Genomic DNA, 18,495 nt, shown 5'->3' on the forward strand with positions numbered 1-18,495 from the left:
TTAGATGTTTCTGAAAGTTTCAGTACAATCCACTGACAGTTAAGTATTTTCTGGAACAGCCCACTGAGGTCCTGGTACATGAAAGCATTGCTGTTTAATGTAATGTTTACCTAAAAATTATTTGAATTTAAATAGTAACAGTTCACTGAAAGCTTGGGTCTCTGCCCAAAAAATTTCCATAAAACAATCATTTTGTTTAATGGTTCATGTTTATTCAAAACTAGAGGCCACTGCTGTTACACAAGTGGAAAATCCAATCATTTTTAGGAAACATGTGTGTGTGTGTGTGTGTGCATCAAGCAAATACAAACTTAGATCACCATTGAATAAAACAGTACGTTTTCCAGTATCTCATTAGACACACTTACAAAGGTAATATATCTATTTGGTGTTATTTCCAAGGCTACAACTAAACATTTCTTTTCAAAATTCACCCGAAGTGGGTGGGGTTTTTTCACTCCTCTACTAACCTTTTGAGCCATGCTGAGATACAGAACTAGTGTCAAAGACACGGGGAAATGCTGAAATGTTTGGCAGCTAGTAGAGATTTAAAATTCACAGCATGTGTCAAAACACACCATGTATATATACTGCCTTTTCTTTTATAGACCTCTCGATCTGCATCATCGAGGCATTATATAAGACCACAGAACTTAAAATTAGTTTATAAAAGATACAAATCTGCTAACCTTGGGGAACTCCAGATTCTAACAAAAAAATGCATGATAAAATCAAATGTTTTGTTCTGTTTTAAAATATGAGAAATAGCTCAAGATTTCAGGCACCCATAGAAAAATGCCTCCGTAATTTATCAGCAGTAATTGCTGAAACTTATTAATGTCGCAAGTATACGAGTAAAGTGCTATGAGCACGAATTAAATTGTGCCACCCAAATCCACCCATGGTGCCAACAAACACACTTAGGATTATTGCTATAACCCTAACAGCAGTCCGTAAACAAGGGAGATAAGATGAAAACCCACACATTTAAATGATCCCATTCACCTGCTTTCAAGCATAAACACATTTTCTTTGTTTAATCAAGAATATTCTCAATATCAAACACGGCAGGAATGTCCGTTATCACCACTGCTGTTCAACATAGTACTAGAAGTCCTAGCCTCAGCAATCAGACAACAAAAAGAAATTAAAGGCATCCAAATTGGCAAAGAAGAAGTCAAACTATCACTCTTTGCAGATGATATGATACTATATGTGGAAAACCCAAAAGGCTCCACTCCAAAACTGCTAGAACTTATACAGGAATTCAGTAAAGTGTCAGGATATAAAGTCAATGCACAGAAATCAGTCGCATTTCTTTACACTAACAACAAGACAGAAGAAAGAGAAATTGAGGAGTCAGTCCCATTTACAATTGCACCCAAAACCATAAGATACCTAGGAATAAACCTAACCAAAGAGGCAAAAAATCTATACTCAGAAAACTGTAAAGTACTCATGAAAGAAATTGAGGAAGACACAAAGAACTGGGAAAATATTTCATGCTCATGGATTGGAAGAACAAATATTGTGAAAATGTCTATTCTACTTAAAGCAATCTACACATTTAATGCAATCCCTATCAAAATCCCATCCATTTTTTTAAAGAAATAGAACAAATAATCCTAAAATTTATATGGAACCAGAAAAGACCTCGAATAGCCAAAGGAATATTGAAAAAGAAAGCCAAAGTCGGTGGCATCACAATTCCAGACTTCAAGCTCTATTACAAAGCTGTCATCATCAAGACAATATGGTACTGGCACAAAAACAGACATATAGACCAATGGAACAGAATAGAGAGCCCAGAAATAGACCCTCAACTCTATGGTCAACTAATCTTCGACAAAGCAGGAAAGAATATCCAATGGAAAAAAGACAGCCTCTTCAACAAATGGTGCTGGGAAAATTGGACAGCCACATGCAGAAAAATGAAATTGGATTATTTCCTTACACCACACACGAAAATAGACTCAAAGTGGATGAAGGACCTCAATGTGCGAAAGGAATCTATCAAAATCCTTGAGGAGAATGCAGGCAGCAACCTCTTTGACCTCCACCGCAGTAACTTCTTCCTAGGAACATCGCCAAAGGCAACAGAAGCAAGGGCAAAAATGAACTATTGGGATTTCATCAAGATCAAAAGCTTTTGCACAGCAAAGGAAACAGTTAACAAAACCAAAAGACAACTGACAGAATGGGAGAAGATATTTGCAAACGACATATCAGATAAAGGGCTCGTATCCAAAATCTATAAAGAGCTTATCAAACTCAATACCCAAAGAACAAATAATCCAGTCAAGAAATGGGCAGAGGACATGAACAGACATTTCTGCAAGGAAGACATCCAGATGGCCAACAGACACATGAAAAAATGCTCCACATCACTCGGCATCAGGGAAATACAAATCAAAACCACAATGAGATACCACCTCACACCAGTCAGAATGGCTAAAATTAACAAGTCAAGAAATGACAGATGCTGGCGAGGATGCGGAGAGAGGGGAACCCTCCTACACTGTTGGTGGGAATGCAAGCTGGTGCAACCACTCTGGAAAACAGTGTGGAGGTTCCTCAAAAAACTGAAAATAGAGCTACCCTACGACCCAGCAATTGCACTCCTGGGTATATATCCTAAAGATACAAACGTGGTGCTCCGAAGGGGCACGTGCACCCGAATGTTTATAGCAGCAATGTCCACAATAGCCAAACTGTGGAAAGCGCCTAGATGTCCATCAACAGATGAATGGATAAAGAAGATGTGGTATATATACACAATGGAATACTATGCAGCCATCAAAAGACATGAAATCTTGCCATTTGCGACGACGTGGATGGAACTAGAGGGTATCATGCTTAGCGAAATAAGTCAATCGGAGAAATATAACTATCATATGATCTCTTTGATATGAGGAAGTGGAGATGCAAGGTGGGGGGGTTTGGGAGGAGGTAGGAAAAGAAAAAATGAAAAGATGGGATTGGAAGGGAGACAAACCATAAAAGACTCAATCTCAAGAAACAGACTGAGGGTTGCGGGGGGGAAGAGGGATGGGAGAGGGTGGTGGGGAAATGGACATTGGGGAGGGTATGTGCTATGATGAGTGCTGTGAAATGTGTAAACCAGACGATTCACAGACCTGTACCCCTGGGGATAAAAATACATTATATGTTTATTAAAATAAAAAAATTAAAAAAAAAAAAACAAAAAAAAAATACATAAAATCTTTTTAAAAAATTTAAAAAAAAAAAAAAAAAAAAAAGAATATTCTCAATATCAAACACGGCAGGAATGTCCGTTATCACCACTGCTGTTCAACATAGTACTAGAAGTCCTAGCCTCAGCAATCAGACAACAAAAAGAAATTAAAGGCATCCAAATTGGCAAAGAAGAAGTCAAACTATCACTCTTTGCAGATGATATGATACTATATGTGGAAAACCCAAAAGGCTCCACTCCAAAACTGCTAGAACTTATACAGGAATTCAGTAAAGTGTCAGGATATAAAGTCAATGCACAGAAATCAGTCGCATTTCTTTACACTAACAACAAGACAGAAGAAAGAGAAATTGAGGAGTCAGTCCCATTTACAATTGCACCCAAAACCATAAGATACCTAGGAATAAACCTAACCAAAGAGGCAAAGAATCTATACTCAGAAAACTGTAAAGTACTCATGAAAGAAATTGAGGAAGACACAAAGAACTGGGAAAATATTCCATGCTCATGGATTGGAAGAACAAATATTGTGAAAATGTCTATTCTACTTAAAGCAATCTACACATTTAATGCAATCCCTATCAAAATCCCATCCATTTTTTTAAAGAAATAGAACAAATAATCCTAAAATTTATATGGAACCAGAAAAGACCTCGAATAGCCAAAGGAATATTGAAAAAGAAAGCCAAAGTCGGTGGCATCACAATTCCAGACTTCAAGCTCTATTACAAAGCTGTCATCATCAAGACAGTATGGTACTGGCACAAAAACAGACACATAGATCAATGGAACAGAATAAAGAGCCCAGAAATAGACCCTCAACTCTATGGTCAACTAATCTTCAACAAAGCAGGAAAGAATATCCAATGGAAAAAAGACAGCCTCTTCAACAAATGGTGCTGGGAAAATTGGACAGCCACATGCAGAAAAATGAAATCGGACTATTTCCTTACACCACACACGAAAATAGACTCAAAATGGATGAAGGACCTCAATGTGAGAAAGGAATCTATCAAAATCCTTGAGGAGAATGCAGGCAGCAACCTCTTTGACCTCAGCCGCAGCAACTTCTTCCTAGGAACATCGCCAAAGGCAACAGAAGCAAGGGCAAAAATGAACTATTGGGATTTCATCAAGATCAAAAGCTTTTGCACAGCAAAGGAAACAGTTAACAAAACCCAAAGACAACTGACAGAATGGGAGAAGATATTTGCAAACGACATATCAGATAAAGGGCTAGTATCCAAAATCTATAAAGAGCTTATCAAACTCAATACCCAAAGAACAAATAATCCAGTCAAGAAATGGGCAGAGGACATGAACAGACATTTCTGCAAAGAAGACATCCAGATGGCCAACAGACACATGAAAAAATGCTCCAACATCTCTCGGCATCAGGGAAATACAAATCAAACCCACAATGAGATACCACCTCACACCAGTCAGAATGGCTAAAATTAACAAGTCAAGAAATGACAGATGCTGGCAAGGATGCAGAGAGAGGGGAACCCTCCTCCACTGCTGGTGGGAATGCAAGCTGGTGCAACCACTCTGGAAAACAGCGTGGAGGTTCCTCAAAAAACTGAAAATAGAGCTCCCCTACGACCCAGCAAGGGGCATGTGCACCCGAATGTTTATAGCAGCAATGTCCACAATAGCCAAACTGTGGAAAGAGCCTAGATGTCCATCAACAGATGAATGGATAAAGAAGATGTGGTATATATACACAACGGAATACTATGCAGCCATCAAAAGACATGAAATCTTGCCATTTGCGACGACGTGGATGGAACTAGAGGGTATCATGCTTAGCGAAATAAGTCAATCGGAGAAAGACAACTATCATATGATCTCTTTGATATGAGGAAGTGGAGATGCAAGGCGGGGGAGGGGTTGGGGGGAAGTAGGAAAAGAAAAAATGAAAAGATGGGATTGGGAGGGAGACAAACCATAAAAGACTCAATCTCAAGAAACAGACTGAGGGTTGCTGGGGGGAGGGGGGACGGGAGAGGGTGGTGGGGAAATGGACATTGGGGAGGGTATGGGCTATGATGAGTGCTGTGAAATGTGTAAACCTGGCGATTCACAGACCTGTACCCCTGGGGATAAAAATACATTGTATGTTTATTAAAATAAAAAAATTTAAAAAAAAGAATATTCTCAATATCAGATAAGAGACAAATGAATGAATAAACATACAATCATATTAAAATATGAAACAGAAAACATTTTTTCCTAAAGAGGAAAAAATTTCACGATGTTGAAGAGCATGCAAAATATCCCATTTAATTCATTTTTTACTGATTATCCTTCTATTTTTTTTAAAGATTTTATTTATTTATTTGACAGACAGAGATCACAAGTAGGCAGAGAGGCAGGCAGAGAGAGAGGGGGGAAGCAGGCTCCCCACGGAGCAGAGAGCCCAATGCGGGGCTCGATCCCAGGACCCTGGGATCATGACCTGAGCCAAAGGCAGAGGCTTTAACCCACTGAGCCACCCAGGGGCCCCAAAATGTAAATATTCTAAATATAGTTGAAAGCCTGAATAATATTGTCCAATATATTCTATACCCAAAATATAAAAGCTGGAAATAATTTCTTCAAATCTCTATGTCCTTATCACTTCATCACATTTATTTTATGTACTTGTTTGCCTATTTTATCCAAAGCTTTCTTTTTTTTCTTTCCCTCTCTTCTTGCTTTCTTTTGAATAGTGTGAAATCTGTCCTCCACCTAGTCCTTTTTTTTTTATTCTATTGGTTTGGAAGGTATACTTCCTTTTACAATTCTTCTTGTGGGCCTCCTTAAAATCTTATACTACACTCTGGTTTACAATTTAACAAAGCCTACAATCAAACAGATTTTAATTCCCTCCACAAAATAATGCAAGGATCATAAAACGCCTTATTCCAATCACTCCTTTCCATGTTGATTTTCCACTGCTCACATAGACTTGTCTTCTTTCTTTTCATTGGACCAACTGCACGTTGATGTTGCACATATAGCTTTATTGTTGCTCAAATGTGTGATCGGATTTGCACACTAGCTACTAGATTCTTACATCTTGTACTGTCCTCTGTAATCATGTCCTTTCTTGCTAAACTTACCCATCAACATTTCTTTAGTGAAGCTTTGTTGGTCTTTCATGCTTTTGGATTTTATTTTTTCTATGCATGACTTTATCTTACCTTCATTCTTGTACTATAAAGCAACAAGTCTACAGTTCCTGGTTGGCAATTATTCCCTCTCACAAACTTAAGACTTCACGTCCCTGCTTTTATTGTTTGTCATTTGTCTCTCAGACCACTCTTACCAGCTTCTCTCTATTCTGGTGTTCAACGGTTCCAACATAAAGTGTTGCTGTGGGTGGTAATTTCTTTATTTTTGTATTACTAGGGATTTGAAGGTCTTCCTGAATCTAAAGATTGGTGACTTTTCAATTCTGGGCAATTTCTATAGATGATCTCTATGGATTACCTTTCTATAGAAACACCTCTTAAGTGTTTCTTCTTTCCACATCTCCTCCTTCCAGAACTCCTATCTGACACAGAGATCTTGTTGTGTTCTTCTCCGTGCCCCTTGGCCTGGTTTTCATATTCCCTGCCTCTCTGTCTCCCTATGGAACATGCTGGTTTTTCATTCCACAACTGTCTTCTAATTTGCTAAGTCTCTCTCCACCTGTGTCTAATCTGCCACGTCAGCAGCCACTGAATTCTTTACATCAACGATAAAGAATTTCATTTCAACACTGTTCTTTCTCAATTCTGCTCAATCGTTTTGATCATCCTTATTCTCTCCATTCTCCCTATCTTTTATTTCCTTACACCTATACAATAAATCATGCATTATAAATTGATCTCAATATCTACATTTATTTTTATCTGCTCAGTTTCTCATTTCTTCTGATTCTCCCTCATGGTGCTTTGTTTCTTCTATGTGTTTTGTTCTTACTTTTATTGTAGGTATGTGTTTCCTGGACATGGATCCATGAGCCTAGATGATCGCAGAAGCAAAACACATTCAACAGGAAGACAAGACACAAGGAGACAGAAATGGAAATAGGTGTGTGTGTGTGTGTGTGTGTGTGTGTGTGTGTGTGTGTGTGTGAAAACCCTGGTGAGAATGTCAGTGCAGTGAGGTGTCTGTAGCTCAGGGTCAGTTAAAGGAGGAGATGAAAGCAGTGAGTGAAGAGAAGGGACCTTTCAAGGAGTGTGTGTGTGATATGAGAAAATACATGTAAGTTTTACCAGGGAAAGTAAGATCGTCTTTAGAAAGATTATTCTGGCAGTAGAATAAACTGAATTAGGAGGAGGTAAACTGGCGACAGGGAAACCATGAAGACAACTATCGCACATCAGTTCCAGAGACATGGAGGGTTTGAACAAGTGGTGGAATAATTAAAGTGGTGGAACAAATTGAAGAGAGAGTGCTAACCATAATCTTTCAGAATCAAGCTGGAACACTCCCTCTCTAGGGGTCCACACCGGTGTCTTCATACCCACTTTAACTGAGACTGCATTCCAAAGTACATACAGATACGTCTGGCTTGGAGACTAACACTCATTTAACAATCACAAAGGTCGAACCATCTGTATTGATGGCCAGATACTATGTATCCTAGAAGACTTCCAAGAAAATAGCCAGATAAAAAGTAGCGTCAGTTGGATTATACAATCCAATACCAAATAAATAGATAAATAGTGTGATTAAAAATGGGCAGAAGACTTGAATAGACATTTTCCAAAGAAGACATCCAGAGGGCCAACAGACACATGAAAAGATGCTCAAGGTCACTCAGCATCAGGGAAACACAAATCAAAACCACAGTGAAATATCACCTCACACCTGTCAGAACGGTTGAACTCAAAAAGACAAGAAACAGCAAGTGTTCCTGAGGATGTAGAGAAAAAGGAACTCTCATGCATTGTTGGTGGGAATGTAAATTGATGCATCCACTATGCGAACAGTACAAAGTTCCTCCACAAAAAAAAAAAAAAAAAAAAAACCTAAAAATAGAGGTGTCTGGGTGGCTCAGGTGGTTAAACATCTGACTTGTGGTTTCAGCTCAGGTTTGGATCTCCGGGGTTCTCAGATGGAGCCCCACGTCAGGCTCCATGCTCACCAGGGAATCTGCTTGCAGATCCTCTCCCTCTGCCTTTCCCCCTGTTTGGGTTCTCTTTCTTTCTCTCTCTAAAATAAAAAAATAAATCTTTTTTTAAAAATTAAAAATAGAAATACCATATGATCCAATATCTATTACTAGATATTTACTTAAAGAAAATCAAAACACTAATTTAAAAAGATACATGTACCCCTCCAAGTTTATTCCAGCATTATTTACAAAAGCCAAAACATGGAAGCAACCTTCCTGTCCATCAATAGATGAATGGATAAAGAAGAGGTGATACACGTGAGTGATATATATATATATATATATATATATATATATATATATAATGGGATATCACTCAACCATAAAAAAGAATGAGATCGTGCCATTTGCAACAGCACAGATGAACCTAGAAGATACTATGCTAAGTGAAATAAGCCAGACAGAAAAGACAAATGCCATATTATTTCATTTTCTAGGTGGAATCTAAAAAACAAAATGAACCAAGGCAGAAGGAGACCCATGAATACAAAGAACAAATTGGTGGTGGCCAGAGGGGATGGGCAAAAACGGGAGCAGGGCAGGGGGAGGTAGAGGCTTCCAGTTCCAGAATGAGTACGTCATGGGACGAAGGGTACAGCCTGGGAGTAGTCAGTGGCATTGAAGTTGGGTTGTCTGGTGACAGATGGCCGTCCCCCTCCCTGTAAGCACAGCATGAAGGAGAGAGCTAGCCAGTCACTATCCAGTCACTATGCTGTACATGGGTACTGACCACACTTCAGTTAACCGCCCCCCCCCACCTCTCTGAAAGTATGGTCAGTGCCTTGAAGACTCTTGTTGAGTTTTAGTTCTGTGCTACTTGAAAGGACGCTGCTGGAGTCAGCACCGTGGAAATGGTGACCCCACTACGTCATTCTGAAAACAGGGTCAGAAGCAATCTTCATTTGAAAGTAGAGATATTCTCTAGGCACCATCAAGCCCTCGAGTCTGTGAGTCATAAACATTTTCAATAATAGTAACAGGTTTTGTTGACTGGGAAGTTCCCCCAGCCCAGACCAGGGGAGTCAAGCCCGAGACCCCATGGGAGCTTGCTCTGGGCGTGCCGGGTTCCTAGCCACAAGTCCACGGCTGCGTGCCAGAGACAGCTGTGGCTCAAGTGAACACAGCCTCCTGGCTGCCCAGACGGCAGTGGACAGCCACACTGAGGTGCAGGGGCCATCTGTCGGCCTCCCTGTCCTCTGCCGCGTTGTACAGTCAGCCTTTCCCACTGGGCTGAAATACGACTTCAAGCACCTAGTGGGTGAACCAGGCTTCTGGGGACCTCCAGTGACACACTGCTCCCAAGCACCTCTATTTCACACCCCAAATATGGAGCCTGGCTCCGGCTTGAGTAGGATCTCCCTAGAAACAGACATCTCGTCCAAGGACACCTGCCCAGAGGCCTCCTTGTTCCCACGCATTGGTCTTGGGTGGTGTCCCTGACATCTGGCCTTTTCAGTGCCCCCTTAAGTTCCCAGCAGCTTTTAGAACATGCACCATGCACCTGGCCTCAGGCCAGAAATTATGTCATGCATTTTTCAACCGAAAGAAAAGGAAACATTCAAAATCAGCAAGTGGGATCTTTCCATGGGCAAATGAAGAGCTCAGGGATTCTCGTGTAAAAATTAACTTTTTATTAGGCTACCTGCAGAATGATTATAGAACACCCGTGAGGATGCTGCATAGCTTCTGTATACTTTCAAAATAGCGTATTTTCAATATATTAATTTCTTCTTTTCTTGGTAAATACTTAGTGAGCACCATCAGTCGGGCTGCAGGGACAAATAAATGTGATTCTGTTTTCAGGAACTTTAAAATCCAATGAAGGAGGCATACACGTAAGCGACCATCTGCTCTATGAAGCAGATAAGAGCCTGAAAGCCAGTGCTTCATAATAGATGTTAGACTAATTACCTAAATGGATGGTGCATTTCGCTTCCTTGTCAGGATGATGCAGGCAAAGCACCGGGTCAGGGACCGAATCCCAATCCCTTCCTGGCTCCACCCCGGGGGGGTCAGAAGGCCACCGCCTCCCTGTCACAGTCCCCTGGTAGGAGCGGCCGCACAGCCCAGCAGAGACAACATAGAGAGTCAGACCTGGGGACCGGGCTGGAAGTTTCGGGAAGGTGAATCACTGGCCTGTTTACACACGCAACAGCCCGCTGTCTCTCAGAACTACCCCGTCCCCTCAAGAGGTCCCTGCTTTCCTGGAGCTCGGAACACGGGACAAGCAAGCACGCACCGCTCTGAAGTGATGAGGGCCGGAGTCCAGCTGCGGGGAGCGTTGTCCCCAGCGGTGCGGCTGGGCAGCCCGACCTTGGCCGTGGATCTGCAGACAGAGCCCCGCCAGAGCAGCAGGGCGGCCCGGGAGGAGGAGGGGAGACCAAGCCGCCCGCCGGCCTCACCCGCCGGCCCCAGCCCTGCACGAAATGAAGCGACGGGCGCCCGCAGTTCCCGTCCTGGGGTAAGTCGCTGTGATGGGGTTTTCTGCCCCCTGGAACCGAAAGATGCTGGCCGGGGCCGGGGCCGGGGCCGGGGCCGGGCAGCTGCGTTTCTCGCCGGTCTACACACGAAGTCGCGCAAGCACCGAGTCCCGACCGGTGTCCCGGCGCGCGGTCCCACGGCCCCGCGCACTCCGTCCGACCCCAGCAGCAGGCCGGAGGGACGCCCCTGGGCCGGCCCAAGCCGGCACGTCGCCCGGAAGGTCACGCGGCCTCGCTGTCCGCGCAGACGCGGGGAGAGGATGAGGCTCGCGGTCCACGGCTGCGAGGGGCTCCGTGTCCACCCGCGCGCGCGCCCGCACGCACAGGCGCCGACACGCACGCACATGCCGACACGCGCACGCACGGACACGCACGCACGGACACGCACACGCGCCGACGCGGACATCCGCAAGCGTGGACACGCGCACGCACCGATACACGCGCACGCACGGACACGCACGCACGGACACGCACACGCGCCGACACGGACATCCGCAAGCGTGGACACGCGCACGCACCGATACACGCGCACGCACGGACACGCACGCACGGACACGCACACGCGCCGACGCGGACATCCGCAAGCGTGGACACGCGCACGCACCGATACACGCGCACGCACGGACACGCACACGCGCCGACGCGGACATCCGCAAGCGTGGACACGCGCACGCACGGACACACATACACAGTGACACGCATACACGCGGACACGCACACGCGCTGACACGGACACGCTCGGACACGCGCACGCGGACGCACACACCCGCGGACACGCGCACGCGGACGCACACACCCGCGGACACGCGGACGCACACACCCGCGGACACGCGGACGCACACGCACACACCCGCGGACACGCGCACACACCGACACACGCACCCGCGGACACGCGCACGCGGACGCACACACCCGCGGGCGCGCACACGCCGGACCCGCCCCCGCCAGGCTGCGCGCTTGGCTTTCCCGGCCGCGCTCTCGGTCGCCCCGGGACCCCCAGACGTTAAAGTAAGAACTAACCGGAGCCGTGAGTCCTGCGGGCCTGATCTCACGCCCCCAGGGAGCCCGTCACGCCCGCGGTCAACCGAGCTGGCGACTTCCCTGAGGGCTCACAGGCCCCGGAGAACACGCCCGCGGCGTCTGAGCGGCCCAAGCCAGGGGACAAGGGGACGGCGGGACCGAGCCGGGGGGGGGGGGGGGAGGGGGGGCGCTGGGTCTCAGGCCCTCGGGAGGTCACCGAGCCTCCAGCCCCACGCGACGGCCGCCAGCCCCGGCCCCCAGTGGCCCGGTGAACGCAGGGCCTGGAAATTCCTTCTCCCCGGAACCACCACTAACCCGGGACGGAACCCCCAACCACAGCGTGTGCGGAAGCCACATCTCACCTCCACTCGGGAAGACAAGCCTTACGGCCCGTCATAGTCCCCGAAACTAACTCGTGCCCAAGTAATGTGCCCTCCCGTCCAGGAGACAGACTTGTCCCCGTTTCCCTGCGGAGTGACCCAGCGCCCCCGGGACTCAACAGTAGTAGAAGACCCCACCCTGGTGAGATACGTGACACCACTTCCCGTCCTACCGCGGTGCGACAGCGCAATAACCCTTCATCGCTACCACCTGTACCTGAAAATAAATCAGTGTAGCGCGACCGCCTCAGTGTCTAAGCTCTGATCACACGGGAAATGACCCAGTCGGCCACGCTGCCCTATTCGGAAGAATTAGACAATCGTGGGGGCCTACGGAGCAATGCTCGGGGGGACGGTACAAGGGTCATGCTGTCGTCCTCTCTTTCCGCAGTATTTACAAGTTGTGTATAATTCTTCTCAACACGTGATAAAAGACATCTTTAAAGCATGTCATGCTACACCATAGAATTCAAACAAGGAGTAACAAGTACGTCTGTTTGGATGGTCTAATGCCTCTCAGAAGTAGGCTGACGTCAATAATTCAGTCTTTAAAAGCTACTCAACACAAACCAGCCCGTGCGGAAAGCAGCAGCACGACAGGGGCCACGGGAGCCGGGGGAGTGGGATCCTGCAGAGGTCACTCTGAAGCACTTTGTATGTTGAAGCCGAGCCTTCAAGGCTCTAGGAAGTTAGTGGGGAGAGGCCCGCGGCTCTGTTACTTCCAGATTGTTGGAGCTACTTTACACTTTTTTTTTTTAATTTATTTATTTGTTAGAGAGAGAGCGAGCGAGCACAGGCAGACAGAGTGGTAGGCAGACGCAGAGGGAGAAGCAGGCTCCCCGTCGAACAAGGAGCCCGATGTGGGACTCGATCCCAGGACGCTGGGATCATGACCTGAGCTGAAGGCAGCCGCTTAACCAACTGAGCCACCCAGGCGTCCCGCTACTTTATACTTTTATAGTCAAAGACTAATTTTGATTTAAGGAGGAAAATTCAACTTGAAATTTGCTCAGTTCGTTGAGCGGTTTCTGTTAGTGAATAGGTCCTTTATGAAGTATTGTTGAATGATTTGGGGTTTTTCCCCCCAAAATCAACTTGAAAAAGCAGATTTTCATGACCGCCAGTCCTCTCCCCAAAACCTCCTTCCAGGCCTGGGAGGGTCCCTGATGACGTATCTTCGGGTCACTCCGTCTGTCCTGCGAAGGGTCTCCCAGAACTGGAAGAGCGGGCTCTGCTGTTGCCCACCACGCTGTGCTGAGGATCGCCTCAGACTGTGTGCGGTTCTGGTTTGTTTTCTCCGTGTTCCCAAAAGCATCCTCACCACCTCAGCATTTCTGGGAAGTGCATTCAAACACTATAAATACGGGTCCGTTTACTGGTTTGTCGCAGGCTCTCTCCGGACTGTCTGAACGCCGCTGCCCGCTACAGCTCGCACCCATCTATCCCGGCCTCATTTTGCCCAACACGCTTCACGGCGGCAGGAGCGGACCCCCCATTCACCGATCCGGGGGCGCCCCTCTGACAGGCTCCCTTCCTGCCGCAGCTGATGAACACGGAGGCCTGGGCTCCCTCCAGACAAACACAGAGCAGGCTACTGAGGCAAAGAGAGGCCAGAACCAGTGAAAACCCCGGAAGGAGTTTAGCCCACACGGGCCAAGACGAAACGCCTTGACAGACCCTATGGAGCCTCTTACCCTCTCGGCCTGCCCGGAGATCGCGGACGCTCAGACAGTAACAAGGAATTTCGACGACACTTAGCAAATAATTACAAGAATCCGTGTCGGCTGAAAGAACAAGCCTCCTGAGAAACAAAACCCTCGAGAAGAGACACGTGACAAATACGTTTACTTAAATGAGCGCTCATGGGGCTCCCAGGTGGCGCAGCCAGTCCAGCGACCAACTCTTGATTTTGGCTCAGGTCGTGATCTCAGGGCCATGGATCGAGCCCCGCGTGGGGCTCTGTGTTGATGGGGGGTCTGCGTGGGATTCTTTGTTCTCTCTCTGCCCCTCCCACACGTGTGTCTGCTCACTCTCTCTAAAAAAAAAATACATGCTTGTGATTTTATACCTCTTAGTAGTTACAGAATTATGTCCAGTTACCAGGTTCCGCAGGCGTATATTTTATTCCAGATTACCAAGGCTCATCGTGTCACCAGGTTAAGGTGGTTCAAAGACTACAAGGGCCTCACTATTATACCAAACCGGGCACGTTATTTATATTTGAAAGAGATGATGCTGTGTGATCATTTCTGTTACAGGATTATATTCATGCACCTGCATCAGAGAAGACACAGTACTGCTTCTGCACGTACAGAAGCTGAGGCTCGACAAAGGAAGGGTTCGACTCTGTACAAATCTTCCAGCCGAGGCGGCAGCCCTACGAGGCCCGTGGAGACCACGGTTTGGTTTCCCATGGCTGCTGTTAAAATGGGCTTGGTCCACACCCCAGTCATGGTCAGACATCTCTCCTATGTATGCAGGGATTTACTGGGGAAGAGGACAGGTGTCAGTATATGAAAACAAATTCAGATGATCACTCCTAGAACAGAAGTGTGGACCCCATCTGTAGTGGACCAGAAATATATCTTTCTTTCTTGCAACAAAAGGGCACTTTGGAAAGGAAGGATTCACAAGGAAGCTTCTAGAGAAAATTACAAGCACTGAGCTTTAACAAAGTGAAAACAAGTCAGTCATACTCACTAAATGGAATCCTGGATCTGTAAAAATGTCATCATTTGTGTCAAATAATCACCATCAATGACTGAAATTTCTCACATGCTTGGGTCCTTTTCTGGTGGAGATGGAAAGGGGGCAGCAGCTGTCAGCCCTAGCTTATACTTTACTTACATGGGGGAAATAATTCAGCTGTGAATTACCTTCCAATTGTGTTGTTCCCAAGTGGGGAGGGGGTACACATGACCCTTCAGAGCGATGCACAATCCGGGAAACTGATTGACAACAACCATAATGTTGACGTTTTCATACTCAGATTATATCTCTTCTCCCTCCCAAAAAGTCTTGGAATAAAGGAATAAATACATACGGAATAGGAATAAAGGAATCGTGGGCTCACCAACATAATTCTAAAGCAAGGAGCTATCACATTCTTCCATTTGTGGCTCTTGGTAGGAAGTAAAGGAGCCAACAACAGCCTACAGAGCAACTTCCAGAAAGCAGGGCTCTAACTTGGAATCTATATCCTAACTTCCCTCTTGAGTTATTTAAGAGGACAGATCCGTATTAGAACACTCTCATCTTGACTCAGGACAGAGTCTGCCTTCTAGAGAAGGCAGACCAGGGAGATGTTCACATTTTTAAAAAATCAGGTCCTAAGCCCTGTTTTGCAGAATGCAGCTTGTTTTATCTTCAAAAAGACAGAGAATACAGAGCAACAAAACAAGCCCGCGATCATGGCTATTTAGAAATATTTTCTCTCCCGTGTATCATCTTCCTGATATAAAATTTCCCAATGATTAGAAATGTTCGTACAGCACATGTGTAATCTCTGAGATGTCAAATCTTTCAAACAAGTCCTGTTCCTTGAGAGGACCTGTTGGGCTGACCCCTGGCTGGCTGCTTTACTACTGGCAACTCGCTCTAAAGAGAGCAACTCCGTCTTTGGTCCATGTGGGCGAAGACCTTTGTCTTTTTTTACTCATATACAACTCTCATTAATTTCTAGTTAGTGCTCAAGAATATTTCATGTTTGTTCATTTTAAAGTTCTATCTGAAAGGATTATTTGAGTTTTGAAAACACTAAAACAGGGCAGGGTGGGGGGTGGCAAGGAGGATAGCCAACAAAAGACTTCAGCAATATTCACGTTCATGATTTCTTGTTTGTACCTTAAATCCCACGCTGCCGGCAAACTCCTCGAGAATTTCTCAAATGTTGGGGCAGAACAAAAAAGATCCCTCTACCTTGACTTAGTAATAATGGATTGCAAATACGTGCTGATGAATTTTGCTTGTACACACATTATAACACACACGCCCCAAATACGCAGGAGTTAAAGAAACACCGATTTGGTCAAACTGGCACATCTAGACATGAGATTCATTGACCATTTACTTCTACTGCTACAGATGTTGTGGCCAGAGGAGATTACTGAGAAATTATCAAAGGCCATCTGTGTGGTCTACGAATCTTTAAATCTGCAAAGTCATTTAAACATATACTCGGTGCTTAAAGGGGTCATCTCTGTGGTGATCTGATCATGGACTTTAGTGTCTAAGACATCCTTCCATTGCAAATGTACATGCACTCTTGAACTTTTCATAAGAGTACTAAATATACCTAAACACTCAGGCTGAAAAGCAAAGACTAGCATCAGCACCTGGAGAGTCAGCCCGAGACCCAGAGGGGCTGAGCCTGGACACCCAGCCCATCTCTGACCCGAGTGTCTGCACGGATATTCAGACGCGGAACATCCCAGAGCACAGGATTTCGAAGAAGGATGTTCAGTGTCAAAGAGCCTGATACCTCCGTGGGTTTCAGGCAGTAAAACACTAAGTGAAAATAAATACCACAACAACCGATCTTGCCAATACGCTGTAATCAGCGCGACGGAGACGAGAACGGCAACTCTGCTCTGCCTCACAGGAAGGATTTTTGAAGCCCCTTTTCCTTTAAGTGGGAGTGACCTCCAGTGACTTTTTAATGGTACCTCAGAGTAGGACGTGAATCATCTTACAATTTACTAATATCAACGAATCGTTAGCAGTGGTCGTTTTTAGTTTCTTAGCAAAATGACAAGAGCTCTATTGTAGGATCTGAGGATCTGATTTTACCTAAATGCCCCCCATTTTAATTAATTCAGAGCAGTTGTCGTACCAAGGTAAATTAAAATTGTGTCTGAAACACGGGGCAGTATTTGCTGAAAAGAGATTAAAGCTCATTTTGAGGAGTGACTCATACCCGAGATGGCATTAAATGAGCTAATACTAGATGACGATACCAGACAATCATCACGCCCTCCCGCGTCCACGGACGAAGGAGTGGGACAGTGACTTCAGGTGCAAAGCTTTTTCACTTTAGCCAACTTCCCGGTGAGGGCAGAGTCGGGCCGCCCTGCAAGGGCTGAATCCGGACACCCCCAAAGCAAGGTCAGTTTCCCAACGAGCCCGCTAGCCCTTTCTGGAAACGCACACCAGCTTGACCTGAGCCCTACGCCTGATCCGGTTTTATTTTATTTTATTTTTCTTGAAGGGAATAGGGGCCAGGAGAGAAGACAAGAGGGACTTTCTTAAAACCCCATAAGGGAAGAAAAGCCTCGGATGGCGAGTTCAGTCTGAGCAGCGGTCTTCCAACTTTTCCTGGCGTTCAGAGTGAAATCCCCGAGGGCCGAGCCTCTGGACGCGCAGCGGCGTCTTTGGACGGGTCAGCCCGAGCTCGCCCGGCGCCCGCAGGCTCTGGCCTCGACGAACCCCGCACCCACCACCGCGCGGAGCCGGACCTGACGCGAGCGCGGAGGGCAGGCTGCGCTCCCGGGGGCGCGAGGGGTCCGGGCTCCCCGAGCTGCGGGGCCGGTCCGGGGCGGGCTGCGGGCTCCCGGGCGCGGACTCCGCAGGGCGCGCACTGCAGACGCGCTAATGCAGGACCCGCCGCGCGCGGACCCGGCTCCCGCAGCCCGCACCGCCGGCGCCCGAGGGACACGGCCCCGCCGGCCTGCCCTCCCTCGGGCGCCGGCCCCCGCCTGTTCTCGACCCGACCCTGGGCTCCGCCAGAACTTGGGCTGTCCTCCCGGCGGGGACACCGCAAACACCCGGTTCGCTGCGCTGGCGACTTGGCGGGAGGGAAGAGCCCGGCGCGCCCCGCTGCGGGCTCTGGGACGCGGCGCGCTGCCCCGGGACGCCCCTTCCCCGCACCCCGCAGCGGTGCCTCTGCAAACGCGCGCGCAGGAGAGCACGAACCCCAAGCCGGGCAAGTCCCCGGAGCACCGGCGCACTCACGAGCGTCCCTCGCCGCCGCCGGGCTCCCGGGCCGCGCCGCCCACACGAAGAGCATCCCGAGGAAGGCCGCCGCGCCCCGCTCCATGGCCCCGCGCCCCGCGCCCGCGGCGTCCGGCGGCTCCGGTGGGCCCGTCCGCAAGCTCCGGTCCGGGTGGCGCCGCCCGCTCCGCGCTCTGCCGGCCCCGCGCCCCGCGCCCCGCGCCCCACCTGCGGCCACACCCACCGCCGCCCGCCCGGAGCCCGCGCTGCGGGCCGCACGGCCCCGGGCGCCCCTGGCGGCGGCGGGCGGATGTGCGT

The sequence above is a fragment of the Martes martes genome, assembly GCF_963455335.1.
Source record: "Martes martes genome assembly, chromosome: 12".
NCBI classification, from domain to species: Eukaryota; Metazoa; Chordata; class Mammalia; order Carnivora; family Mustelidae; genus Martes; species Martes martes.